The 27826-nt window shown below is 49.6% G+C and overlaps 1 long non-coding RNA gene across 1 annotated transcript in view; it reads left to right on the top strand.

The window, feature by feature from the left end:
* The window catches only part of LOC108175806 (uncharacterized), a 227368-nt gene extending 199750 nt beyond the window's left edge, over nt 1–27618 (top strand). The window contains exons 4-8 of the long non-coding RNA XR_007916015.2: nt 3551–3683; nt 6559–6876; nt 6994–7048; nt 7707–7748; nt 26740–27618. This is a non-coding gene — a long non-coding RNA (uncharacterized lncRNA). The remainder of the gene's footprint in view (nt 1–3550; nt 3684–6558; nt 6877–6993; nt 7049–7706; nt 7749–26739) is intronic.
* Nucleotides 27619–27826: the final 208 nt, after the last annotated feature.

Below are 27826 nucleotides of genomic sequence, written 5' to 3'. Positions count from 1 at the left end.
CAATCTGAAGCCAGGAGCCAGGAGCTTCTTCCAGGTCTCCCACTTGGGTGCAGGGGCCCACGGACCTGGGCCATCTTCTACTGCTTCCCCAGGCCATAGCAGAGAGCTGGATCAGAAGTGGAGCATGAGCAGCTGGGTCTTGAACCGGTGCCCATAAGGGATACCGGCAGTGCAGGCAGAGGTTCAGCCCACTGTGCCACAGTGCTGGCCCCGTTCTCTTTTTCAGTTATATTGTATTTATTTGAAAGGCAGAGTGATAGAGAGGGAGAGACAGAGAGAAAGAGAGATCTTCCATTAGCTGGTTCACTCCTCCAAATAGCAACAACAGCCAGGGCTGGGCCAGGCTGAAGCCAGGAGCCAGGAGCTCCACCTGGGTCTTGCACATGGGTGGCAGGGGCTCAAGACCTTGGGTGACCTGCTGCTGCTTTCCCAGGCACATCAGTCCTTGTCCTCGCATCAGAGAGCAAGCCTGTGCTGCCTTGTTCCTCAGGGGTGCTCCCCATGAGGCACACAGGAACGGGGCAAGGGGCATTAGGGTGAAAGCCAACCAAGGCACAGACCTAGGGAGAGGCTGGCGAAGTTTGCTCCTAAAAGCTGCTCTCAAAGCCAGAACCTTGTACACTTCGGATTTTTTTATTGGTTATGTTTTTGCTAAAATACATTCTGTTCTTCTGAAAGAAAAGCTAGAAGCTATAGCTGGGGGTCTCAGGGTTCTCCACCCATAAAACTCCAACTAGACTTCACCCTGGTTCAGGGAAGACCGTGGCATCGCCGTGGGCAGAGGACATTACTTCAGGGCACAACTTGCCTGCCTTCTCTCAGCAGAGAGAGATGAGGGGGCATATGGCTGCTGCCCCCACTACAGCAGATTTCACGCAGTGCATGGTTTTCAGCAGCAGCGCAGCAGCCAACAGCACTGCAGCAGCTGCCGCTGATCAAGGAGGCCGGTGCAGTCCCCTGTCGCCTTCCATGGAGGGGCGCGGGCTGGTCAGAGGCAGTTTGACATGCCACAGGGCCGCGCAGCTGCCATGGGGATTAGCTGCCAGGAAAGCTGATCCGATGACAAATGGCCAAAGTATGTCCGCCCCTGGGAAACGTGACCTTCAAGGTTTGCATTATAGAACTTGTTTGCTTCAGAAGATGGAGAACGCCTGTGTTTCGGAGTCCCTGGAGAAGCACAATGGAGACAACTTTGGATGTACCCGGAGAAACAGAATACAAAATACCAATTACATGAGGCTGCATACATAATAAACAACTGCTGGGGTGGGAATTGCTACATGAAGATTGCTTTCTGCAGTTTGCTTGGAATATATGGCTGATGACTTCTGGGACGATCTATTCATCACTGTGATTGCTTCGCTGTAAAAATGCTTGCAGAGGGGAAAGTATCCGTGAACTCTGCTCCCCGAGGCGGGGACGCCTAGAGCTGGGAGAGCCAGAGATGTAATCACAGGCTTTATCAATATTTCATTTTCTTCCCGTGACACTGATGAGCGCTCACAGTCCTGGCTGTGGTGGGAATTAAGCGAGATTTGCCTCTTTTTGATTTTTTCCAGAGGGCAGCAGGAGGTTTGGAATAACAGAACGATGCAGTCAGATCTGCAGCTTAGAAAGATGACTTCGGCGCTGAGTGTGAGAAGTGGGGTGGGGACAGGGTCATTGAAAAGTTTGGGCGTGTATTAAAGTATGCAAAATAGCACGAGGAACCCCGTTCAGGTTCAGCGTCCCCACCCATGCTACCTGACCCCCAGCCGGAGCGTTTGCAGATTCCCTAAGATGATCCCATTTCATCCATCGGTGTTTCAGCATCTGTTTCTTTTAGTTTTAAAGCTGTGACTGGCTTTACTGTGGATTTTATTAGACAATTAGAATCAGCATCTATTTCTTAAACAAAAAGACGCTGGCATGGAGCTGACCTTTGAACCGGAGTGGAGGCTGCCCTTGGAAGGCAGGGGGGAAGAGCAGCATGCACCAGCATGAAGCTTCAGCTGCCACGTGGCACAGCACGTCTGACATGGCACGCGTGACCTGGTTCCACAACCGTTTACTGACTGCCGACTGCTAGGAGCCACACTGCATATTCGGAGCTCAGGAACGGAGGATGTGGTCCCTGGCCCTGAGATACAGTCTAGCAGGAGACCCAGATCCACAAACAAACGTGCAACAAATCCAATGTGCAACACACAATGGGAAATGTAGCAAATAACAAATCATAACAGGTAATAATCATAAAATAACTGACAGGAGCTTATTTCTCCTCTCTAATAAAACTTTATGCTCAGTTACATAGTGTACTAAGTGGTGACTAAAACAATAATGCATAGTGCATTTTTAAATTATTGAAAGAGTAGATTTGAAATATTTCACCACAAAAGCGATGGGTGTGTGAGGTTACTGATTTACTTTAATGTTTCTACAATGTATACATACATCAGACTATCTCATTGTAACCCACAATATATAAATTATTATTTGTCAATTAGAAACAAAGTTAAATGTGAAAAATGGGGGAGAGAAGCAGGGACTACAGACAGCTGGGATTCACTGGGCACTTACTGTGCTGAGCACACAGTGCACAAAGCAACACACTGGGAAAAACACCGTTGCTTGAAAATTAGAGAAAAGGCGCCAGTGCCTGCAGCGCCAGCACCCCTTATGGGCACTGGTTCAATTCCCGGCTGCTCCACTTCCAATCCAGCTCTTTGCTTATGGCCTGGGAAAGCAGTAGAGGATGACCCAACTCCTTGGAACCCTGCACCCACGTGGAAGACCCAGAAGCTTCTGGCTCCTGGCTTTGGATTGGCCCAGCTCCAACCATTGTGACCATTTGGGGAGTGAACCAGTACCTGGAAGACCTCTCTCTAACTCTGATTTTCAAATACATAAATAAATCTTTAAAAAACAAAATTAGAGAAAAGCCAGTGGGAGGTGGGATTTAAGATTTAAGGATATGCTTTGGGGACCGATAACTGTGTTTTAGATATTTTCATGGCTAACTCCAGAATACTGACCGCGCCATTCTAAATCCAAGAAAGCCATTCCTTCCTTTCCTTCAGCAGCAACACAAAACTTCCTCGCAGACCTGCTGGGCTGTTTCATTCAGCAGAAAGTGCTGTAGGAGACCAGCAGGGGTCTCCTTGCGCTCCTGACCCTGCCTTTTCTGTGCATTTTCTTTTCCCATCTCCCACCACCCCTGGCCCAAACCGCCACAGCCTTCTGCCTGGAAAATTGCAGTAGCCACTCATCAGCTCTCATGTCCTTTTGCGCGTGTGCACACACACACACAACTTTTAATTAATTCACTAGTTTTTTAAAGCCTCCATGCTTCACACCTTGCTCAGTCACGCTGCAGCATCTTCCATAGGTCTGCAGGTGCAGCGCACTGTGTGTCCTCAGAAAAGTGACTTCACGTCGCTAGGTTACTCTCATCGTGCTGGAGCTCATGGCTCCCCTGACGCGCTATGAATCTGCAGTTGCTCAGCTCTGACACTGCCAGTGGGACCACAGTCACCTTGAACTTGATGGCATTCCTTTATTCCCTCCTCAGATACATCTTTGCCTGTAAGGAGGAGAGCGCCAGGCTGAGACCAGGAGAACCCAGGGCAAGCTCCCAGGGAAGCACCGATCAGACTCGCTGGCTCCAGAGTCACGCTTCTCCAGTGCCTCATTTGGAAGGACAGGTGTGGAAGGATGGAGGCTGGGAAACTGGTGTATTTACAGAGTGGGGCGGGGGGGGGGGGTGACGAGCCAGGAGCTACAGAGGGAGCCGAGAGCTGGAGCACACATTGCCAGTAACCACTGAGAACAATCTTCCTCCTCAGGAGAAGAGCATTCGAAGCAGGAGTGGCTTCTGTCAGCCCTGCGTTCCAGGAAGCTAACCTGGGCTTGCAGAGTGAGGTGGTTGCAGCGATGCCCTGTACCATCTCTGCCTGGTTCCGCCCTCCATACTAAACTTAGTGTCTCTGCTTGACATTGTTTAAACAGACTCCCTGCTTTGTTTAGTGGAACTGGTGTTCTTAACAGGTGATTCTATGTTCATGCTTAGAAATGATCAGTGAGAATACAAGACGGTGCCTTCGGAAGGCATTTGCTCTGCCCAGGGACGGGAACATACAAGAGTAGGTTCAGGCAGTACGGTTGAAGGCTGGTGCAGATAGAGCCAAGAGGAAGAGCCTCAGTGAGAGTGGGGGACCACAGGAGGCACCCAGGCCAAGGTGTGCAGAGACGCTTTGCTCTGGGTGAGACCAGAAACCATTGGTGGGTTTCTTGCAGGAAACTAACAGCAGAGAAATCAGGCTGAGCATAGAGGCTCCCTCCTGGGGTTGTGCCCTTCCTTGTCCCACCCATGTACTGTTCACTGCCGACTCTGCCTGGCCCCAAAGTCCAGCTCCATCCTTAGGTTTTCCTCAGAAGCAGCCGGTGCCCACGATGCTACTCCAGTGGTTCCCATACGGGCAGATTCTGTCCCCTGGAGACAGCTGGCAGTACCTGGAGACACTCCTTGTCGTCATGACGGGGCCCCTGGAGATGGCTGGCAGTACCCAGAGACACTCCTTGTTGTCATGACGGGGCCCCTGGAGACAGCTGGAATACCCGGAGATACTCCTTGTCGTCATGATGGGGGCCCCTGGAGACGGCTGGCAGTACCTGGAGATACTCCTTGTCGTCATGACGGGACGAGGAGACGGCTGGCAGTACCCGGAGATACTCCTTGTCGTCATGACAGGGCCCCTGGAGACGGCTGGCAGTACCCGAGACACTCCTTGTCGTCATGACGGGACGAGGAGACGGCTGGGATTTGTGGGGGTGGAGGCCAAGGACGCTGCTGCACGTCCTGCAGTACACAGGACAGAGATGGTGCTGAGCCGGGGTCCCTGACCCCTGCCAACACAGCTGCCTTCTGCTCCCAGTTCGTCCCTCTCGTTTCATTTTATGCACACGCGCGTGTGTGTGTAGTAGACAGGTAGAGGTATTTCTGTATCTGTAATACATATAGATATATAGAGACACATATTCACGTGAGTATACATGTGCGTACATTTCTAGGGGATGGTAGAGATAGATGACAGACGGGCAGACATATGTAGAATGGGAAGGAAGCGACAGAACAAGATGTGCTCCTCTGAAGAAATTGCTGTTCCCTCCAAGTTGAGGGAAGAGCAAGTGCAAAGGCTGTGAGGAAGGACCTGAGAGGTGTGAAAGTGATGGAGCCTCCTGTACACACAGAAAGAGACCAAGAGAGGGAGGGAGAGAGTGTTCTGGGGCTGGGCTCCTGGGTGTAACCCCAGCTCCACACACAGTAGCTGTGTGCCCTCGGGCGAGTGACGTAACCTCCCTGGGCCTGGATTTCCTCCTCTGAAAATTCAGGATCATAAAACTAGCCACTGGGGGCAAATCAATGGATACAGTGGAATGCCTGACAGCAGGGCCTGGCTGGAAGTAGGGTGTTCACTACAGGACAAACATCAGTACTGCTTTATCAGTTCTGTCCTGTCAGTGGACATCCTGGCCATAGCACCTGAAATAGGAAGTTTTTAGCTCTTCTTGTCCCCACGCGCCCATCTGGAACAAAGGCATCTGACAGCAGCAACCTCAGAGAGAGGTACAGATCAGAGGAGGGAGTCCTCATGACACACTCAGCACGCACTTGCTGCTGCCTTGTCCATGGTGCGGAGCCAGACCTCGCGGAACAAGTCAGAAGGCAGACTCAGAGGAGCATGGGGGCGGATGCGAGAAACAGAGCTGAGTGTGCTCAGGAAATGCAAGGGCTCTGAGCTGGGTGCTCGCCCGCTGCGGCAGCCCTGGCAGCGTGAACTGTGCGATTTCCCCCACTGTCTCACATCTGGCTGGCCGGCTGGTCGCTTTCTCCTGGAGACTCTGCCGGGCTTGCAGGTGGCACCTCCCCGTGTCTCCATGTGGTCGCCCCTCTGTGTGCATCTGTGTCCTCTTCACCTCTTCCCCTGAGAACTGCAGTTAGAGAAGATTAGGGCCCAGCCCAGTGCCCTTTAATCTTCAGCACCTTTGCAAATAGCACGTCTCCACGTAGTCATAGTCTCAGGGACTGGGCGTCAGGACTTCAACACAGGAGTTTTGGGGCGACCCAACTGGTTCTGTACTAGCAGGGTACCCAGGAGGTGGGCTGCGTAGTGGTAACAGGCAGTTAAGGGTTTGGTAAGGGCAAGTTGTATTTTAAGCCATGGACAGCAGGTTGGATTTGAGCCTGAGTGCAGTGGGGCATCCCCCGGGGATGTCAGGCCACGGCCCAAGCACGATAGCTCTGGCTTCCGGTGGGCACTGAGCTGGATCCGAGGCCATGTGGGCATCCAGGCAGAGATGCTGAGTGCAGCTGTGATCAGTAGGGTAGATGAGCATGGATAGTGGGGACAGAAGTTTGCACCGAAGCCATCCAGATTGGCAATCTCTTGTCCTCCTCTGTTTGCATCTCCCCAATGAGAGGAGACAGGGCGCAAAGTTAGACCTCTGAATCACTTCTTACCTCTTGGAGAAAGGACTGTATTAAAGCCATAGCTGTTTTCTTTGTCAATCTCTGTCTAGAAATGTCTTCACAGGTGCATAGATTTTGGAATAAATCTTTGGACGCCCCCTCCTGGCCGTTTGGTCCACAACGTGGTGACTGCCTAGCCCTGAAGTTCCAGCTGGGCAGCCACAAGCCCCCACCACCGCCACCACCACACACCCCGTGCTGCACGGAGCCTGAACTGCAGCTGGGGAGAACAAGATGTGCTCCAGGACAGAGCACACGCTGGGAGACACCCCGGCCGCCTGCTGTACACTAGGTCTCGGAACCACCCAGAGACACCCTGGCCACCTGCTTTACGCTGGCCACAAGACATCATGAATGTGTTGAGATAAGTAAGACAAAGCCTAAAATTAATTTTAGCTGTTTCTGACTTTCTCGATATAGATACTAGAAAATTTTAAATAATGAATACGTCTCATATTATGCTGCTTTATTTCTCCCTGCTCTAGGCTATTATAAATGTGGGAAGATGCTTCAAAAAATTGTAGAAAATAGGATTAAAAGGTAAGTTTATTTTGGTGCCAAAGATTTTTGAATCCATGCACGTTATTTTCATGATACAAGACCACGTTTCCCATGAACGAAGACCCCTCACCTATGTGTGTACACCAGGGTCTTCAAAGGGGCCGGATGTCTCTGCGGGGTGAGCTGCTGCCCCCGTCGTTTGCTGCTGCCCTGACGGAGTCCCTGAGACCTGGTCAGTTACAGTGAGCACTGACTGCTTTCACTCTGCAGGCTGCGCGTCCACGGCCCAGGGGCAGCTCTGGCAAGGGCCTTGCGGCACCATCACTTTGGAAAAGCAAGACAGCGTGTGTGTGTGTGTGTGTGTGTGTGTGTGTGTGTGTGTATGAGAGAGAGAGAGAGAGAGAGAGAGAGAGAGAGAGAGGAACTCTTCACTCCTGCGCTAACCAGTGCAAGAGCATGACGGCCCAGTCACCAGCCCTCCCTCAGCTGCACTGCCGATTAAGTTTGCAACACGTGCACTCTGGGTCAGGCCATAGCAGTCCGGGAGGTGGTGCAGCACGGATGACAGCACCCCCCCCCCCCAAGTCACAACGACCAGACTATCTCCAGACGCTGCCACATATCTGGGCACTCCCCGCTGAGATGAACTGAAAAATGCACACGGTGCTGTGTGCGCTTACCTGCGTTTCCCTTTCAGACCTCACAGGGAGACGGCAGCAGCAGCATGGCCATTTTGCAGGTAAGGAAACTGAGGCACAGAGAAGTGGAGGGACCGACCCTGAGGCTCACGGCTGTTCAGTGGCCCAGCCGCCTTCATATGAGGGGAGATAAGAGGGCACTTTCAGCACCACTGGGGGTCAGCGAAGAGGGCATGGGACCAAGATTAGAATGTATGTCTCCCCCAGAGGCCAGAAATCCAGGAAATCTACCCCATGCCAGCCACTTCCTGTGGGACTGAGGTACAGCAGGAAGTCACGGGTTCACTCATTCGTTCGCTCAGAGCGCCTGGTCTGTGCCAGGCGTGGTGGAAGGGGGTAAAGCAGAGCCTGGGACAGACACTGCTCTGTTCACAGAAGTTCACTTACCCCAAGCGGAGCCGGGGGACCACACACGGGGAAGTGAAAGGTAAGATTCCAGGTGTGGGCTTTTGGTCTATGGTTGAGACAGCCACATGGCACAGGGGGGTGCCTGGGCTCCAGCCACAGCCCTGCCTGCCTCAGCTTTCTGCTAATGCAGACCCCGGCAGGGCGTGGGGCTGCCTCCACCCGCCTCTGACATCCGCATCCAAGCCTGATTGAGTCTCCTGTCCCCAGCTTCAGTGGGCCCAGGGCCAAACTGTGGGCCTTCTGGGAGGGACCCAAGAATGAGAGCTCTCTGCTCTCTAAATATCTCCAATGAAAAAGTAAATGACTTCCAAAATTAAAATGTTCAGACAAGGACAAGTTATTTGGAGAAAACAATGGCAGGCCACATGTAGAAGGTTCTAGAAACATTTTTCTCTAGAGAGTAGCCCAAGTGCTCTGCATGTCTAGGGCGCGTTTCCTGCACGGTGCTTCTGCAGTGGGGTGTGGGGGCTTTGGGACCCCTTGAAAAACCTGGGTAGTGATCAGTCAGGGTGGAGCAGCCTCCACGCCCAGGCACACAGGCCTTCCCCACCTTGGAAGAGGGGCTGGGGCAGGGCAAGCCTCCATGGGGGCAGGGGAAGGGGGCCGTGATGGGTCCAGGCTGGGGTTTCGAACCCGCACGTTCTCATGGTCCAAGTTCTGTGCGCAGAAGACTCATTCTGCTGCCTTCCCTGCTCTTGCCGCAGCCCCCTCCAGGCTGGCTGGCTGCGGTTTCCATAGCAACAGTGTCGCCAGAAGAAAGCTCTTGAGGGGGCCACGCGCAAGGCTGCGGGGGGCGGGCGGGGCAGGGACCCCCGTGAGCAATGCTTGCTGGCCTTTATGCAGTTAAAATTCACCTTCAGAAAGGGGCTTTGCAGAAGGGGGGAGTTGGGGGGTCTTTGCAGCTTCGGCCAGAAACCCTCAGCCTCCAGCAAGGATGAGGGACAGAACACGTTGTTCTCCAAGCCGTTCAGTCATTCCACCAGTTCCTCATCCCATTCGGTAAAGATGGGTAACGTGCACAATTCTGAGACGTGGATTCTGTCTGCTTTAAGCTGCCAGCATTGTTCTAGGGGTCACAGCAGTGACTGCTGCTCAGGCGGCCCCACGAAAACACAATATACTCACAGTGTGAGGGACTGGCCCGGAGCTCTGAGAAGACAAAGGAGCACAGCCTGTCTCGTTGGGATTCAGCTTCCTTCATTCTTAAGTGGAAACATAATCACAGAGTGGAAATTACATTCTATGATGTCACTGTAATTCTGTGAACATAATAATTCTATGGAAAATTGTGTGTGAAAATTCAGCTCAGAGCTAGCTCTGTGGCACAGCGGGTTAAGCTGCAGTCTGCAGCGCTGGCATCCCATATGGCACTGGTTCAAGTCCCGACTGCTCCACTTCGGATCCAGCTCCCTGCTAATGCATCTGGGAAAGCGGCAGAAGATGGCTCAAGCCCTTGGGCCCCTGCACCCATGTGGGAGACCCAGAAGAAGTTCCTGGCTCCTGCCTGGCCAAGCCCAGGCCATCGTGGCCATTTTGGGAGTGAACCAGCAGATGGAAGATTTTCTCTCTCCCTTTCTCTCTCCCTCTCTCTCTCTCTGTGACTCTGACTTTCAAATAAATAAAAAGGAAAGGAGGAAGGAAGGGAAAGAGGGGAGAGAGGAAAGGGGAGGAGTAAGAGGGGAGAAGAGGGAGAGGAGGGGAGGAGAGGGAAGGGGAGGGGAGGAGGGGAGAGGAGAGGAGAAAGAAAATTCAACTTGTGGCCAGCATTGTGGCACAGTGGGTTAGGCACCACTCATACTGCTGGCATCCCATATGAACTCCAGCCAGGTCAAGTCCTGGCTGCTCCACTTCCAATCCAGCTCCCTGCTAATGTGCCTGAAAAAGCAACCAAAGGTGGCCCAACTGCTTGGGCCTCTGCATCTACATTCTTTTTTTTTTTTTTTTTTTTTTAAGATTTATTTATTTGAAAGAGACAGAGAGAGAGAGAGGTCTTCCACCCACTGGCTCACTCCCTAGATGGCTGTAATGGCCGGAGCTACGCCGATCGCAGATCCAAAGCCAGGAGCCAGGAGTTTCCTCTGGGTCTCCCACGCGGGTGCAGGGGACCTACATCTACATTCAAGGCCTGGATAAAGCTCCTGGCTCCTGGCTTTGGCCTAACCCAGCCCTGGCTGTTGCAGCTATTTGGGGAGTTAACCAGCAGATGGAAGATATCTCTCTGTATCTCTTTGTCTCTGTCTATTTCTCTGTCCCTGTCTCTCTCTGTGTACGTGTGTGTGTGTAACTTTGCCTTTCAAATAAACAAATCTTAAAAGAAAATTCACCTTCTCCTCTTATCCCAAGGTCACCTGGTAGCCTTCCTGGAAGCCGCATCTGTCACACAATCCTTGATAAGTAGTTCTAAGCGCATCACATTGTCAGTTACCACCCCCGTTAACCTTTTTGACACTGTAGTAAATGTTGCCCCCGTTTTCCTGCAACCCAGGGAAAAGCCAGCACAGCTGTGCAGTTAGAAGCCTGCGGCACCCGTCCATCTAAGCTGCAGTCCCGGCTTCTCCACTTGTTGAAAGGTGGGGCTCAGGGACACCTTGACTTAGCCCATTGGTACCTGAGCTTCCTCAGCTCTGAAATGGGTGTTGTTCTGAGGATCAAATGAGTTAATATCTGCAAAGTCCTGAGTGATGCCTAGTCAACTGTGCACCCTCATTCAGTTAAATAGTTCACTCTTGGAGGTCCTTCCATACCCGCACCAGTGTCATATGCACTTTTCCTCTACATTTAGAACATCCCATTGAAATAATGTCCCACACTCACGTCACCTGTCTGTCCTCATGCATGCTGAGGTTGTGTCCAGTCCTCTGTTGTAACATGTGACGCTGCAGCGAATTACCATACATATGTGCTATTTCTTTATTTCTTTTTTTTTTTTTTTTTTTGACAGGCAGAGTGGATAGTGAGAGAGAGAGACAGAGAGAAAGGTCTTCCTTTTGCCATTGGTTCACCCTCCAATGGCCGCCTCGGCTGGTGCGCTGCAGCCGGCGCACCACGCTAATCCGAAGGCAGGAGCCAGGTGCTTCTCCTGGTCTCCCATGAGGTTCAGGGCCCAAGCACTGCCTTCCTGGGCCACAGCAGAGAGCTGGCCTGGAAGAGGGGCAACCGGGAAAGAATCCGGCGCCCCGACCTGGACTAGAACCTGGTGTGCCAGCGCCGCTAGGTGGAGGATTAGCCTATTGAGCCGCGGCGCCGGCCACATACGTGCTATTTCACACACGCAGGAATACATCCACACAATGTAGTCCCAGAGGTGGGATTACTGAGTACAAGGATGCAGGCATCTGAATTTTGCCTTGGTGTTGCCTAACTGTCCACCATGATGGTTTGCCAGTTTACATGTCCACTTTAAAGTACAAAAGTGGAAGTGGCATTGAATTCTGTGAACAGTGCATTTCCAATTTCTCTTGGAAAATCAGATCTGGTGACCCTGGGTTTGGTTTCATGTATGGAAGCCATTGGGTGGTACCTGCTAGCTCCACCCACTTCAGCAAAACACAGTCCCCCTTCTGCCACACTCCCCACCAGTCCCTGTGGATTCCCAATCCACCAGTGTCAGGCTCATGGTGAGACGCCTTCTTTCACAGTTGACTCTGTACCCTGAGGACATTGTGGCCAGACCAAAAGGATCACTCATTTTAAGAAAATGGCAGGCTTGTTCCAAAATGTTTGCCCCATTTTACTCTCCCCCAACACACTCCAGCATGCCACATCCCCACCAACATTTGATGCTGCTGAGATCTTAATTTTTAGCCATCCTGGTGACGTCATGGTGGCAGAATCACTTAGATTAAGAAATGCCGGTTCCATCTTTACAGAAATAAAAGATATCCCAAATTGCCTCATGGCAGGAGCCCAGCCCCTGTCTTCCCTCCCATGGCCTCCTGGGCATTCGACTGGGGACCGTTGTCTTGGATTCCGGATGTGTCTGGGGACACGGGTGTGAACGTAAGTCCTACCCCCGGGGCTGCTCTGCCCCCTTCACTGCTCCCTCCTCTGGGTTCTGGGTCTACACAGAAAGGCCTCCGACCCGAATCCCAGGTGCCTGCCCTGCCACCTCACCTTGCATTGTGTGAGTGTTCATTAGTTCTCTAGAGATGGCTTACGTGCACAGGAGGTGTGTGTAGGTTGTAAGCAAACACCATGCCACTTTATGTAAGGGATTTGAGCACCCCCGGACTTGGGAATCCTGGGAGCCCTGGAACCAACCCTATGAGGATACCAAGGGACGACTGTGTACAGGAAGCACCTGCCGAGTGCTGGGCACTGGGACAGTACAGGAGGACAGCAAGAAAGACAGTCTCCATTCTCATGCAGTGGAGCTTACTCTGCAGTGTTAGGAAAGAAGGAAAAAGTAACAAAGAAGATCATTTCAGGTACTGGATGGTTTCCACATAAAATAAAGCAGGAGAGGGGCTTAAAAAGAGGGTCGGGTGTGGGACCTTGCCCACAGGCCAGGACTCTGCATTTTAGCCATCCATCGCCTCTCCTCTCCTCATTCTGACGCAAGTGAAGTTGGAACACAGTTTTTAAAAAAATATCCTGGCTACAGCATGCCAAGTATAATGCCAGGTGATTCAACAGCAGCATCTGCTATAATCCAGGGATCCAGCAAATCTCACTTTTAGAGAGGAAACAAGTTCAACAAAGCAACGTGACTTTCCTGTGATCCCTTACCTTTATTCAATCCCCTTCACAAATATTTGCTGGGAACAACTGGCATGGCAGGTTGGGATGCTAACCCACACACAGTCTGGAAATCGAATATCTCTCAGTCTCTTCCCCATTTCCACTCTGACAACGGTATCCATAGCAACAGGCAGAGCCTGCACCACTGACATCAGCGGATGGTTTAAGGACCAGGGCAGAGTGAAGGATACCCGAGCAGCAAGTCCGGGGAGGTGCAAGCTAGCTCTGCTCTCCATCTGGGCTTCATCCAGGTCAGCATCTTTCAGGCACATTTAAAATGGTGTCTTTGCAGAAGAGCAAAAACCGGCGGTGTGTGCCCTCATAGACAGGAGAAGAAACCACAGGTTTCTGTTCTGCTGTGGCCCCCGGCACCAGTAATGTAAATAGCATTTTTTCTCACCAAAAATTAGTTGTCCGATTGAGCCATTCATTCAACAAATATCTGTTGGCTGCCCGCTGTTCGTCAGACCCTGTTCTGGGTGGTGAGCACCCAAGACCGATGTAATCTTCTCATTAAAGCTCGTACCCTATTTGAAGACATAGTAAATAGAAACAGAGATGGAAATAATATACATAGAGGTATGGGTATGGATACAGGTACAGACAGATCTAGACACATGTGTATGTATTTTCCCCATAATGTACATATGCATAGCTTTTACCATATATATGTTTATATGTGGTAGCATTACATCCTCAGGAAAATAATATATTGGGGTAAGACCAGAGTGACAGGCAGAGTTATGATAGTAGCAGATCAGATCATTTCGAAGGAAAGATGAAGGTACTTCTGACTTCAGATCTGAACTGTTCTCTTGGGACAGTGTTGGAGCCTACCTCAGCCCTAGCAAAACAAAACCAAACCCTAGTTTCTCCCAGGATGCAAAGTTAACAAACCAGTGAGGTCAAGGTTTAGTTGAAAGGAGAACAGAAGAAAAGTGGCTCCTGATGCTGGGGAACCCCGCTCCCCAGAAGTCAGTGAGGCAGAGAATTTCCTCGTGGGGCTGGCGCTGTGGTGCAGTGCTTTAAGCAGCTCCTGTCATGCCAGCATGCTGGCTGCTCTGCTTCCTGTCCCGCTCCCTGCTAACATGCCTGGGGAATATCAAGACCTAGCTGTGTATCTGGTTGTTCTAGGTGCTGGGAAAACAGGATCAACAAGATAGACAGAGTCTGTAATACTATTCATGGAGTGTTCCAGGGTTGCAGGAAAGTGCAAAGCAAACAAACAAGAAATACCCAAGCAGGGTTCTGCCAGACCCTAAAAGAGGCTGCAAGGAGAATATGAGGGGAGACACAAACACAGGCCGTGAGTGTCCAGTAGACAGCACCTTTCTGGAAAGGTGGAAAGAGATGCATGGAGTTCATCCTGACAGTAGCTTTTATTTAACTCAATAGATGCAAACTACAATTTCACTGAAATTAAAAAAGAAAATCAGTGAGCTATTTTACATTTTTTTTCTTATAATCACAGAGTTTCTCACTTGAGACTCACCACATTTCAAGTACTCAAGATACGGTAGCTTGTAGCTACCACATTGGTGTTTATCAAAAATGATAGGAGAGCATTGTTTCAAACTGAGCACCTTCTCAAGGCCCTGACAAACTAGACCAGACCAAAACAGAGCCACTCATGCCAAACACCGCATTGTCAAACTGAGACTTTAAGGAAACAGTGAGATCCCCCAATAGACCAGATCTAATCTCTTGGGGCTGGTGCTGTGGCACAGTGAGTAAAGCCACCACCTACCATGCTGGCATCCCATCTGGGCACCAGTGTGAGTCCTGGCTGTTCCACTTTTTTTTTTAGAAGATTAATTTCTTTTTTTATGTTTATTTTATTTGAAAAGCAGGCTTATAGAGGGGCAGAGGCAAAGAGAGAGAGGTACTGGTTCACTCCCCTGATGGCTGCAATGGCCCTCTCTCTCTCTCTCTCAAAATAAGTAAATAAATCTTTAAGAAAAAAAAAAAGTAATCTGTTGTTAACCAGGCAGCTTTACCCAAATTGTTCCACTTCCTTGTTCTCACCTGCAAAACGGGCTGTTCTGCCGCTACTCAGCGGGAGCCCCGCTCTGTCTCCAACGAAAGCCAGTTAGCTCGTGGTTTTTGTCTTTTGGCATTAGAACGTGCAACTCTAAAATCTGTTAGGAATAAATGATCTGTGTGACGAGGAAGAGAGTGACAGATTGTAAAAGTGGGTGGATACTTGGGACAAGAGATTTTGCTGCAGAAGCTTGGGGCCCCATAGCCATGGATTTGCATTTCCGTGTGTTCCCGCCTGCCCCGTGGACTCTGAAACTGATGGTCTATATGAGGCCGCCTGGGTAGCAGGCCTCAGTAGACAGGGAGTGATTTATTCCTCTCAAAGCCTCTGTTATCAGGGATGGGATCACATACGCCTGAGAACAGTAAGCGAAGGCCATCACTAAGATGCACACGCTACCATCCATCGACGAGTGACAGGCACAGATACCTGTCGATCACCCGTTCTCTGCTTGTGGGCCTGGAGAATTCCAGCTTCACACTGTCCTGTCCCCCAGCCCTCATGGTTCCCATGGCAGTGGTCCCCTGCTGCTAACATGGACGAGTGCCCTGAAGGAAAGGCTGAGGCTGGTGGGTGGGAAAGGATTAGATCCCAAAGTGCCCACCCCACCTCACCTGGCCGGTTCATTCCAGTTGTTGAAGGGATTGTTAAAGGTGTCGGCCGATGGTTTTCTTTGCAGAAAAGTGGGGGGCATACAAAAAATGGGAAGCTGACCGTGCAAGCTGCTAACAATAAAAAAGGAATTAAGAAATTGCAGAAGCTCGCTGGGCAGCTGGGGCAGGTGCTGCCGTCCCTGTTATCTGTTCCCACTGTTGAGCTGCATCTCCCTCTCTCTGCAGCGCGCATTGGGGGAGGGCTCATTATGTGCTGGGGACACTGTTAGGCTCTTGAGAGGGATTTCTAAACCCCTCTGCTCTAAGAAATGAAAACCAGCCTGTGAAAGCGTCCAGTGTCCCTCTCCCATAGAAACACAAGAGCAGGGGCCCCACTTCATGTTTGTTTCAAAAGACATTGTCCTGTTTCCTGGCACCCACAAGCCCTAAGCACCTGGAGGAACTCTCAGAAATGAATACATCCAAAGACTCCACTCCCTCATGACCAAATAGCATTGCTTTCGAGCCCGGCGAGGATTGCACTCAGAAATCGACTGCTGTTGATCTCAAGCCGCTGTGGGTATTCAGCACAATTCAGAACCCCTCAGGACAGGTGTGTCCTTGTGGGACTCTTGATGGCTGGGGACATTCTCAAGAGTGTTGTGCCTTGGGAAAGGAAGCAGATGGAACATGGGGACAAAGCATTGAACATCTGCTAGAACAAATGTTTTGTTTGGTTTTTTTCCCAGTGAAACTATATAAACTGTCAGTGTTTTGTTTTCATGTGTTCATGGGCTTCCTCACAGATTAGTTTCTTAAAAGCGAGGCTATTGCGGCTTTACGACATCATGGTCCTGAGTGCGTGTTGGCGGTTTCGTACGGAAGTCTGTGGAGACAGCCCAAGGTGCTTATCTTAGTGTTTGTGCTATTGTGTCGAGCGGAATAGAGGCAGGCTGCAGGATTACGAGTCCAGACGCTTGTCGACTTTGTGATGAGGTCACGCCCCAATAAATCCAAACCAAGTTGCAAATACTGTAAAATGAAAATGCATTCGGTATATTTAGCCCACTGTACATCCTGGTTTAGCTGCACAGGGTGGAGATGCCCGAGGGGGAGCTGTGCTTGCTCCCACACCCCAGCCTCTCAAGAAAGGATTTTCCTGAGTTCTGCTAGATGCAGATGCAAAATCTGAAGTGGTTTCTACTGAACTCACGCATCGTCATGACATCGAAAAATCTAAGCTGAGCTTTGTCAGTCGGGTACTGTCTGTACAACAAAAACTCATAGCGATAGACATTTTGAAATAAAATAGAAGGTAATTAGCAACAGTGGGGGGTCACGTACATTGTTTCTGCCGGTGTCTCAAGAGGGCACAGGGCTCCATCACAGATCAGGAGTGGAATTTTCTGCTTGTGATGTCTGGGCGGTGCACAGTAGGTTTCAGATTTTAGAGCACCTGAGATTTTAGACTCAGATTAGGGTCGCTCAACTTCTATTAACTATACCACTTATTCACTGAACAAATATTGAGGATCTGCCTTATGCCCTCCAGGGGCTGTGATTCATTAACCAAATTACCATGCTCGCCTGTATCTCTCCAGAGCGAATTCTTTGTTCAACGTCTACCAGGAGCTGGAGATTTGGAGGGCAAATTCTCTTGCAGGTAATTGTCTGGTAAGAGAAAGAGATAGTAGGAAAGTAAACAGGCAGGGAACCAGTGTAACCTTAGATATGAACAGTGCTGGAGTGCACTTCGTGGAGACCAGGCCTGAAGAATCCCTGAGCAAACCAAGCGAGTCAGGCCCCCACCCCTGACCCTAAGTTTGCTTCATTGGCAAACACAAGCAAAACTGAACTTGAGCTCTTTCTTGTCATTGCCCATGTTAATGAAAACCAGAACTGAAGTTCAACCAATCAGGCGCCTACAAGGACTTCCGATTAAACTAGGGAGTTTCCGGTGGGACAGGCCATCTAAGACAACGTCCATGACTGTGGCCACACAAACATTTCCATAGCTGCCCTGTGTGTTTGCCCAGGAGCAGCTCCCTTTGCTTGTTCTCGGTGGAGATCCTGAACTGCGTCTGGTTTGGAGCCGTCCAACTCACAAATCACTGTGCTCTGTCGCTCCCCCATTTGCGGAGGAACGACACTAGACCCTGCGCTGTTCTTTCGTCTGCTTGGCCCTTCCCGGGTTTGCTGCTGGTCCTTCCCGGGTTGGCTGCCGACCCCTCCACCTCCGTGGAGGAGCGGTACCCCCTGCCACTTTCCCTGCTTCCACGGAGGAGCGGCACACCTCCGGCCGGCTCTCTCGGGGGCTGCTCAGGTATTCCTTCAGATGTTCCTGGTGCATGTTGTCTCTCTCCTCCTTTATAGTCCTCTTCCACCAATCCCAACTCTGCTACCCACACACCGAGCACGCTGCTTTCCTCCAATCAGGAGCAGGATCAGCTCCTGCAGCTCAGTCAATCAAATTGGCGAGAGGCAGCTGCGTAGAAGTTTACTCCTCCCCAGCGCCATATTGTGGGAGAGCAGATGCATAGAATAAGTCTTAATTCCAGTAACTTAGTCTAGTCTCAGTTGCTCCCCACAGTGCTCAAGTAATTTTTGTTTATTTTCTTTAAAGATTTATTTTATTTATTTGAAAGAGTTACAGAGAGAGGTAGAAACAGGTAGAGAGAGAGAGGTCTTCCATCCGATGGTTCACTCCCCAGATGGCCACAATGGCTGGAGCTGTGCCAATCCGAAGCCAGGAGCCAGGAGCTTCTTCCAGGTCGTTCACGTGGTTGCAGGGGCCCAAGGATGTGGTCCATCTTCTGCTGCTTTCCCAGGCACATTAACAAGGAGCTGGATCAGAAGTGGACCTTAATCTACTGCGCCACAGTGCCAGCCCCTGGTCAAATAAATGTTAAAACATTGGGGCCAGCATTGTGGCACAGCAGGTTAAGCTGCTGCCTCCAACGTAAGCCTCTCATATGAGCACAGGTTCAAGTCCTGGCTGCTCCACTTCCAATCCAGCTCCCTGCTAATGCTCCTGGGAAAGCAGCAGAAGGTGGTCTGAGTACTTGGGACCCTGCCACCCTCCTGGGAGACTTGGACGGATTCCAGGTTCCTGGCTTCAGCCTGGCCCAGCTCTGGCTGTTGTGGCCTTTTGGGGACTGAACCTATGGATGAAAGATCTCTCTGTCTCTGCCTCGTTCTCTTTGAAACTCTACCTTTCAAACAAATAAATAGCTCTTAAAAAAAAAAAACCAAACCTTTAAAAAAACTGTATTGTGCCCCCCAATTACCTTTTCCATCATATTCTAATGAAATGGAATAAAACACAATGATCTGAGAAAGCTGGGCTGGAGTTTCTTTTAGCTAAGGTGCCAGAGAAGTTCTCTCTAGGGGGTGATATGGAGCTGAGATGTCAATGCTGAGAAGGAGGCAGACTCAGGATTATTCAGACAGAAGGCTCAGCAAGTGCAAAGGCCCTGGGGTGGGAAGGAGGGAGGTGTCTTCTGGCAAGAAATGGTGAGATTATAGGAAGTACTGGTGTGCATGGAGGGGAAGGTGCTCTGCTTTATCTAAATGCACTGCACTTGGCCTTCTGTGTCCCTGGTTCCAGAGCCGTGGATTCAGACAACTGTGGATAGGAAATATTAGAAATGGGGGCCAGCATTGTGCTGTAGTGGGTAAAGCCACCACCTGCAAAGCCAGCATCTCATATGGGAGCAGGTTCATGTGCTGGCTGCTCCACTTCTGATCCAGCTCTCTGCTGTGGCCTGGGAAAAGCAGTGGAGGATGGCCAAGTGCTTGGGTTCCTGCCACCCACATGGGAAACCTGGATGAATCCCCTGGCTCCTGACTTAGGCCTGGCCCAGCCATGGCCATTGCAGCCATCAAGGGAGTGGACCAGTGAATAGAAAATCTCTGTCTCTCCATCATTCTCTGTAACTCTTTCAAATAAATAAATAAATAAAATCTTTAAAAAAGAAAAGAAAGGGGTCGGCACTGTGGTGTAGCAGGTAAAGCCACCTCCTGCAGTGCCGACATACCATAGGGGCACTGGTTTGAGTCCTGGCTGCTCCACTTCCAATCCAGCTCCCTGCTGTGGCCTGGGAAAGCAGTAGAAAATGCTTGAGCCCCTGCACTTGAGTGGGAGCAGAGAAGAAGCTCCTGGCTCCAGCCGTTGTGGCCATCTGGGGGGTGAACCAGTGGATGGAAGTCCTCTCTCCTCACTCACTGTCTCTGTCTGCCTCTCCTTCTCTCTCTTTGTCTGCCTCTCCTTCTCTCTGTGTGTATTTGACTTTCAAAATAAATAAATCTTTAGGAAAAAAAGGAAAAGAAAATACTAGAAAAAAGATCATGTGTCTACTGAACAGGTGCCGAGTTTTAGTCATGTCATGATTCCCTGGATGATACATTGTCACAACAGTTTGCTTAGCACGCCAGGCAGTCTCAGTGACCTAATGCAGTTTCTAGGCACACGCTACCCCCTTTCGTAAAAGGGACCCAGCACCCTGGGCTGCGAGTCCTGGAACCCATCCCTCACGGCTCTGAGGGAAGACGTGGTGAGCCTGCCGCTGGGCTGGGAGGCTTCAGTGGGGGAGGGGACCCACGACTTAGTGTGTCCACTCCAGCTGGCCTGCAGGAAATGGACGGGGAAGCTGTGCTTGTTCACAGGCTCATTCCCAGTTGTGCGGGTGAACTCATCCACAGGCTGTGTGCAGCTTGGCTCTGTTACGTGTAAGCTGGGTCTTTGACACTGTCTTCAGTATTGTCCTCTGGCCTGAATGTGCCACCGTGTGCTTCTCCATGCTGTTTCCACAGATCCTCTTTCAAGGACTGCTAATCTCAAACTCCGGAGTGTTAATGTTTTACCTCTGTCCACACTGAACAGCAAGCACACGATAAAGATTTGGAGCAGCTCAGCCTCCCCGCAGGCCTCCACCTGTCCTGGCCCTGCGTCATAGCCTCCGCCTCCCCCAGCATTTCTTCCAGCTTCCATCGTCGTGTTTGTTGGGCTTGTTCCGGAATTTCACGTGAGCGGACTCATGCAGTCCATGTGCCCGACTGCAGCTGGCTTCACTGGCTCAGCCTCACACCTGCGTCTTAGTAGCAGTGGATTCTAGATGTTGACCATTCCTCTTCATCACTGCTTGGCATTCCAGTGGATGAACATCTCACAGATTTCTTTATCCACCCTATTGTGTGTGTTTAAGATTTACTTGTTTGAAAAGCAGAGTTATACAGAGAGAGAGGGAGAGACACAGGGAGTGACCTTCCATCTGCTGGTTCACTCCCCAAACGGCTGTGATGGTTGGGGCTGGGCTAGGCCAGTCAGGAGCCTGGAACTCCATCCAGGTCTCCCATATGGGTGCAGGGGCCCAAGCACTTGGGCTGTCCTCCTTTGCTTTCCCAAGCACATTATCAGGGAGCTGGATTGGAAGTGGAGCAGCTGGGACTCGAATCGGCGCTCATATGAGATGCTGGCATCATGAGAGGTGGCTTAACCTGCTGCCCATAGCAGCAGCGCCATCCATCCTATTATGGATGGACAGTGAGTATTTCCAATTCTGGTGAGTGCCCCATTCTTTACAAACATGTTTAAACCCCCTCACCTTCCTGAAATGAAATTCATATATATTAAGATGTTCCACAGTGTTAAAATAAAACAATAAACAATACAAAAATAATGTTAAAATGAAATAATTAAAATTACTTGTAATTTTTTAAAATATTTATTTTTAAAGGCAGAGTTAGAGAGAGGCAGAGGCAGTGGGAGAGAGAGAGAGGTCTTCCATTTGCTGGTTCACTTCCCAAATGGCCACAACACCTGGAGCTAGGCTAATCCAAATCCAGGAGCCAGAAGCTTCTTCCGGGTCTCCCATGTGGGTACAGGGGCCCAAGGACTTGAGCCATCTTCCACTGCTTTCCCAGGCCCATTAGCAGGGAGCTGGATCAGAAGTGGAGCAGCCAGGACTCAAACCAGTGCTTATATGGGATGCCAGCACTGCAGGCTGCAGCTTTGCCCTCTACGCCACAGCTCCAGCCGCCTCTACCTGTGATTAAAAAGAGAAGAGGAGGTAAGGATTTCTAATAGCAATTGGGATGTTGTTTGGGACACCTGCATCCCATTCCAGCATGCTGGGCTGCAGTCCCGGCTCTGCTCCAGGTTCCAGCGTTCTGCTCATGTGCACCCTGGGAGGCAGCTCAATGACTTGGGTCCCTGCTGTCTACTTCAGACCTAGGTTGAGTTCCATGCTCATGGCTTTGGCCTGGCCCAGCCCTGCTATTGTAGGCATTCAAGGGGAGTGAATCAGTAGATGGGAGATCTCACTCTCTCTTCCACTCCCTCTCCCTCATACACATATATATAATTTTCCATGTGTATATCTGAATTTCAAATAAATAAAAATGTTTTAGTAATGAGAGAAATTAGGGACATGTGTTCCAGTATAATCAATATGCAATTGAATCGTGCTTGCTTGTGTGGTCTTTCTAGAAGGTGTGATGAGTACTTTGATGCTTGCATCCACTGGTAGTGGATATGTGGTCAGTGCTGTACATGGATACACATATACTCACATACACCTGTCGGATCAATGTATTTGTGTGTGAAAGTATAGGCACATGTATGTGTGCGTGTGTACATGCAGTCTTATACGTGTGTACGACCTGTGTAAGAATAGTGTATACACACACTTGTACATGTTTTTCTTATTGTGAAGTTTCACTGTTCATGTGTGTGCAGAGAAACACATGTGAGTACACATAGTCCGATATATACTCTGAAGTCTTAAGAGTCACTTTATATGTATATGAAAACAGAAACATATATATTCTTACACAAAGAGATTTGAAAAAGTTTGTGGAAAATGCAAAAATTTTTTGGTGCAAAAAATTTGGAAATACATGCATGGTTCAGAATGCGCATTTTCCGTGGGCTTTTGAAGGCTCCTCGTGTGTGCACAGGGTCACTGTGAATGTGGGGCGTGGGGCACTGATGTCCCCAATGCCCAGGAGCAGCACTGCCGTACGTGATGGGGTTTTTACTATGTGAACAACTCCTGCTAAAATCCTGGACTAAACGAAGAGACCTCGCCCCCGACTTGACTGCTGCACTTTTGGAAAATTCCTTTTGTTCAAAAGTTGGCAAAAATACTTTGTACATACATGCAAAGTGGATTACTGATAACGCAGTTGTGATTAGAAACAAGTTTTTCACTTGCACCGTGTCTGGGAGGAGACTGATAAGTTGCAGAGGAGCTGCAGGGATTGTTGGGTGGAGCTGTCCCAAGGTGACAGAACCTTCGGCTCTGTGGGCCCTGTCCACTCCGGGCTTCATGCACGCCTCAGCTTTGCAGCAGTCACCAATGCCTCCACCAGCTGCGTCACATGAAATAAGCCAGACACAGAAAGACAGGCACCATGCGTTCTCCCCCATCTGTGGGAGCAACGCGCTCCCTGGGAGGGGAGGTCGGAGAGAGGGGGTTGAACAATGGTATGAAAGCACAGATAAGAGGAATGGACACTAGCCTTTTACAGTACATTAGGGTGATTACAGGCTCAAAGAATTTATTATATTTTATAAAAACCTAGAAGAGAGGAATGTGAAGCTTCCCAACATAAAGAAAGGGTAACTAAGGAGATGGAAATGCCAGTTACCCTGACTTGATCATTACACATTGTATACAAATATAACATTTTCACACTGTGCCCTATAACTATGTACAATTTTTTAAAACACCTTTAAATGAAAGAATTAATTAAAAATAAAATTTAAAATAAAAAAACGCCTCCACATTGTTCAGAATTGCCCCAGAGAGAAGGTAATCTTTGCATTAAGAACCACTAACCTACAAAGGGTTGGTAAAGTGCTGGACAGGGCAGCCCGGCCAGTATTTAAGGCCTTGCCTCTGCCATGGTAGCGCGAAAGCTGCCATAGACCGACGTGAACGAACAGGCAAGGCAACGCCTTCACAAGTGTTGTCATCAGTGCTATTTACAGAGCCAGCATCTGGCCAGCAGGCAGCTGCCTGTCAACCTCTGCTCTGAAGTCATTTCAGAGACCAAGGGGATGTATCCCAAGTGTGGAAATCCCACCAAGTTTTCCAGGAAGCAAAACCAAGTCTGTCTCAGTGAGCCAGGCAGAGGTGGTTCACTGCAAGTGCCCACTTGGCCAGGCTGTGGTGCCCCATTGTTTGGTCGAAGACCAGGCCGGAGGTCTCTGTGGAGACGTTTTGTGGATGTGGTCAACGTTTATGATTGCTGGAGTTCCAATAAAACAGATGACCTTCCAGAATGTGGTGGATCTCACGCTAGCAAGCTGAGATCCTTGTGAGCAAAGCTGGTTTCCTGGAAAGGAAACCATTTTGCCTCCAAGACTAAGAGAGAAAGGCGGCCTAGATTCTCAGCCTGCCAGTTTGCTCTGCAGATTTTGAACTTCCCAGCGCACAATTGCATGAGCCAGTTCTTCCGACCAGATGTCTCAGTAGCTTGCCAACTGCTAGTATACATGCGTATATGTAGTTAGCGTCCATGTCCATGGGTTCTGATCTGTACAGTAACTACACGGCATTCGTTCTGTGTTAGGCGTTTTAAGCAATGTAGAGAAGACTTTATTTATATGGGAGGACTGGTATGAGTTATAAGTAAATGCTGCTCTGTTTTATATAAGGGACTTGAGCCTCTGCACATTTTGGTATCTGCAGTGGGTCTTACAACCAGTTCTCTGTGACTACCGAGGCTCAACGATATATCTATAATACATATACCCCATATATACATGTGCATATGTAAGTATGTGATACAGAGTGCATATCTGTCATGCATCTACCCATCTATGAAGGACCTACTTTTTTTTGGTTTTACTTCTCTGCGAAGCCTACTTAGAGGACTAAGTTCATGGTGATCTGTCCCAGGGGAGAGAAACACATCCATAAGGGGATAGGAGAAACAGTTGATGGGGCCTGCAGACGGATGGGATATAGGGTCCCAGAGGAAGGGATAAACGAGGGTTATGCTCAGGTTTCCCTCTCGAGCGACCTGGTGGGTGACGACGATGTTGACTGAGGGCCGGCCTGGTGATGCAGACGAGGCTGGGGACAGTGGGAGTGGGGCAGACCTGGGGAGTCATCACCCAGAGCCGATGGAAGAGTAGGAAGAACATGGCGAGTGGCGCTCAAGGAGGAAGAGCTGCCACTGCTGACCTTCCCCAGGCTGGATGGAACCGCGGGCCTCAGATCAGCAGGGGAGTGTTCCACTGAGCTACAGCCTGTCCAGAGGCCAGGAATCATCCACACCCTGTGCAGTTAGGGATGGAGAGGGTTTCTCTCAGACACGGAACAATGTGGATAGCCCTCTGGAGGTGTCTGCTTAAAATCACTGTGGTCTACATCACCATCTGTTTTGCACACGATCCCTTGATTGGGTTCTCCACCGAACTGCGTCCAAATTATGGGAGCTGACAACTTTGAATTTTATAGTCTGCAGGTTTTAAATTTTTAGAAGTGTTTATTGTGGTGTCTGGCACATGAGAAGTGCTCAGTTGAATGCTTGTGGAACCAATTTCTCTGATACAGCCAATAAAAGAACAAAGTACTTCATGTTACCTGAATTTTTACTCTTTTTTTAAAGATATTAAGTATATTTCTATAATTTGATTACATAAGTCCTACAGTAAATATAAAAATATATATAAACACATACTTATAAAATTACATATAGGGGGGCCAGCACCATGGCTCAATAGGCTAATCCTCCACCTAGCGGCACCGGCACACTGGGTTCTAGTCCCGGTCGGGGCGCTGGATTCTGTCCCGGTTGCCCCTCTTCCAGGCCAGCCCTCTGCTGTGGCCAGGGAGTGCAGTGGAGGATGGCCCAAGTGCTTGGGCCCTGAACCTCATGGGAGACCAGGAGAGGCACCTGGCTCCCGCCATCAGATCAGCGCGGTGCGCCGGCCGCAGCGCGCTGGCCGCGGCGGCCATTGGAGGGTGAACCAATGGCAAAAGGAAGACCTTTTTCTCTGTCTCTCTCTCTCACTGTCCACTCTGCCTGTCAAAAAAAAAAATTACATATAGGGGCCAGCGCTGTGGCGTAGTGGGTAAAGCTGCTGCCTGCAGTGCTGGCATCCCATATGGGCACCAGTTCAAGTCCCAGCTGCTCCACTTCCAATCCAGCTCTCTGCTGTGGCCTGGGAAAGCAGTAGAAGATGGCCCAAGTCCCTTGGGCACCTGCACCCACATGGGAGACCCAGAAGAAGCTCCTGGCTTCAGATCAGCACAGCTCCAGCCATTGCGGCAAGTTTTGGAGTGAACCAGCAGATGGAAGACCTCTCTCTCTCTCTCTCTCTGCCTCTCCTTCTCTGTGTAACTCTGACTTTCAAGTAAATAAATAAATAAATCTTTAAAAAAATTACAGACTATATTAAAGTATATGATTATACATTTATATTGTATGTTTTATTTTTATATTACTTTATAATCATGTATTTATTCAATACATATCCAATATGTTATATATTGGAGGCTGGATATCAATTTAAATAAGTGTATCATGTTTTAAAATTATATTACAAATATGGCTTTGCAAACTATATTGTATTTATATCTACCCAAGCACATATCTACTCATGTATACGTCCATGAAGAAGACTGGCTAAGACAGAAACTAACTTTGGCATTTGGATTCTGCCCACCAAATACAGTGACAAATGCTCTATTGAAGTCAACGATTTCTCAAAGCCTCTGAGCATGCATTACTGTCATGTCCATTGTACACATCAGGAAACTGAGGTGGGATGAGACCAAGTCACATGACATGCATGGCTTTACCGGTTTGCTCAGAAAGCCAGCGCTGTGTCTTGCTGTCTCCACTTCAGGCTGCAGGGTCAGGAGCAGACTCTTCCTGGCCCTGCTCACATGCTAATGGTTCTAAAATGTGGATGCCTTCCAGGAGCTGCACACTGGGGTGCTAGATTTAACCAGGGAAAATACAGGATGCCCAGTTAGATATGAATCTCAGATAAACAACCAAAAAAAAAATCTTAACCTATGTATTTTGGAATAGTTCTAGATTTGGAGAAAAGTTGCAAAGATAAGTAGAGATTTCCCATGGACTTTGCGCCTGGCTTCCCTTACCATTAGCATCTCACGGAGCATGGCTTCTCACAATTCATGAACCGTATGGACCCACTGCTGTTACCTAAAGTCCACCCTCTGCCAGAGTCCCTTCGATGTGACCTGACATTTTCCCTTTCCATTCCAGAGGCCCGGCAGGCTCTCCCGTGCCACTCGGCTATCGGCTATCGTGTCTTCTTAGGCTCCTGGGCTGCAACACTTTCCCACCCTCCTTGCCTCCGATGGCCTGGGCAGTTTTGAGGCAGACTGGCCAGGTATTTTGTGGAATATCCCTTGACTGGAGTTTGATGTTTTTCTCAGGAGCACTTTGGGCGGGCGGCCCAGAGGTCAAGGGCTCTCCTCCCATCTTGTCAAGGGCACATGGGTGCCGTCAGCTTGGTTCCTCGCTGCTGACAGGACTTCAGCCGCCTGGCTGAGGCAGACTTCATCGGGTTCCCCATCTGCAGGTTGCTGTCTTCTCCCTTTCCACAGAATGTGCTATTTGGAAAGAAATCACTAAAGTGCCCAACACACACTATCTCATAAGTTGTTTGGAATTTTTCTACATGGCAAAACTTGTCCTTTTTCAGTGTCACTGAATCTCATGCAGTATTTATGTTATTAATTGTCTACCTATCTGTCAGAACAAAAGCTCTTTGAAGACAGGAATTCTCTACCTACAGCAACTGGCATAGCAACAACTCAATGAATATTTTTTAAATCTAAATTTACTTCTTGAATTGACAGGTAAAAATTGTATACACTGGGGGAGTGGGGATGTTGAGGTACGGTGGGTTAAGCCACTGCCTGGGACATCCTCATGCGACTCAGAGTGCCTGGGATCCCACCCCTGTCTCCTGCTTCTGACCCAGCTTCCTGCTAATGTGCACCCTGAGAGCCGGCCGGTGACAGCAAAGGCTCCTGGGTTCCTGCTACCCATGTGGGAAAACCCAGATGGACTTCCTGGCTCTTAGCATTGGCCTGGCCTAGCCCTGGATGTTGTGGCCATTTGAGCAGTGGTTGGAAGATATTCTCTCTCTCTCTCTCCCTCCCTTCCACATTTCAAACAAATAAACATTAAAAATTGATATATGCCTTTATGATGGTCATGTTTATATATATGTATATATATTGGAACGAGTAAATCAGGATACAGTTAATATAACTGTCACCTTGCATACATATTTTCCTATTGTGAGAATTTTTAAAAATTCTCTCAGCAATTTTCAAGCTCT

The sequence above is a fragment of the Oryctolagus cuniculus genome, chromosome 18 (genome assembly GCF_964237555.1).
Source record: "Oryctolagus cuniculus chromosome 18, mOryCun1.1, whole genome shotgun sequence".
Taxonomy (NCBI): domain Eukaryota; kingdom Metazoa; phylum Chordata; class Mammalia; order Lagomorpha; family Leporidae; genus Oryctolagus; species Oryctolagus cuniculus.
This window is presented reverse-complemented; position numbering and strand designations above follow the sequence as displayed.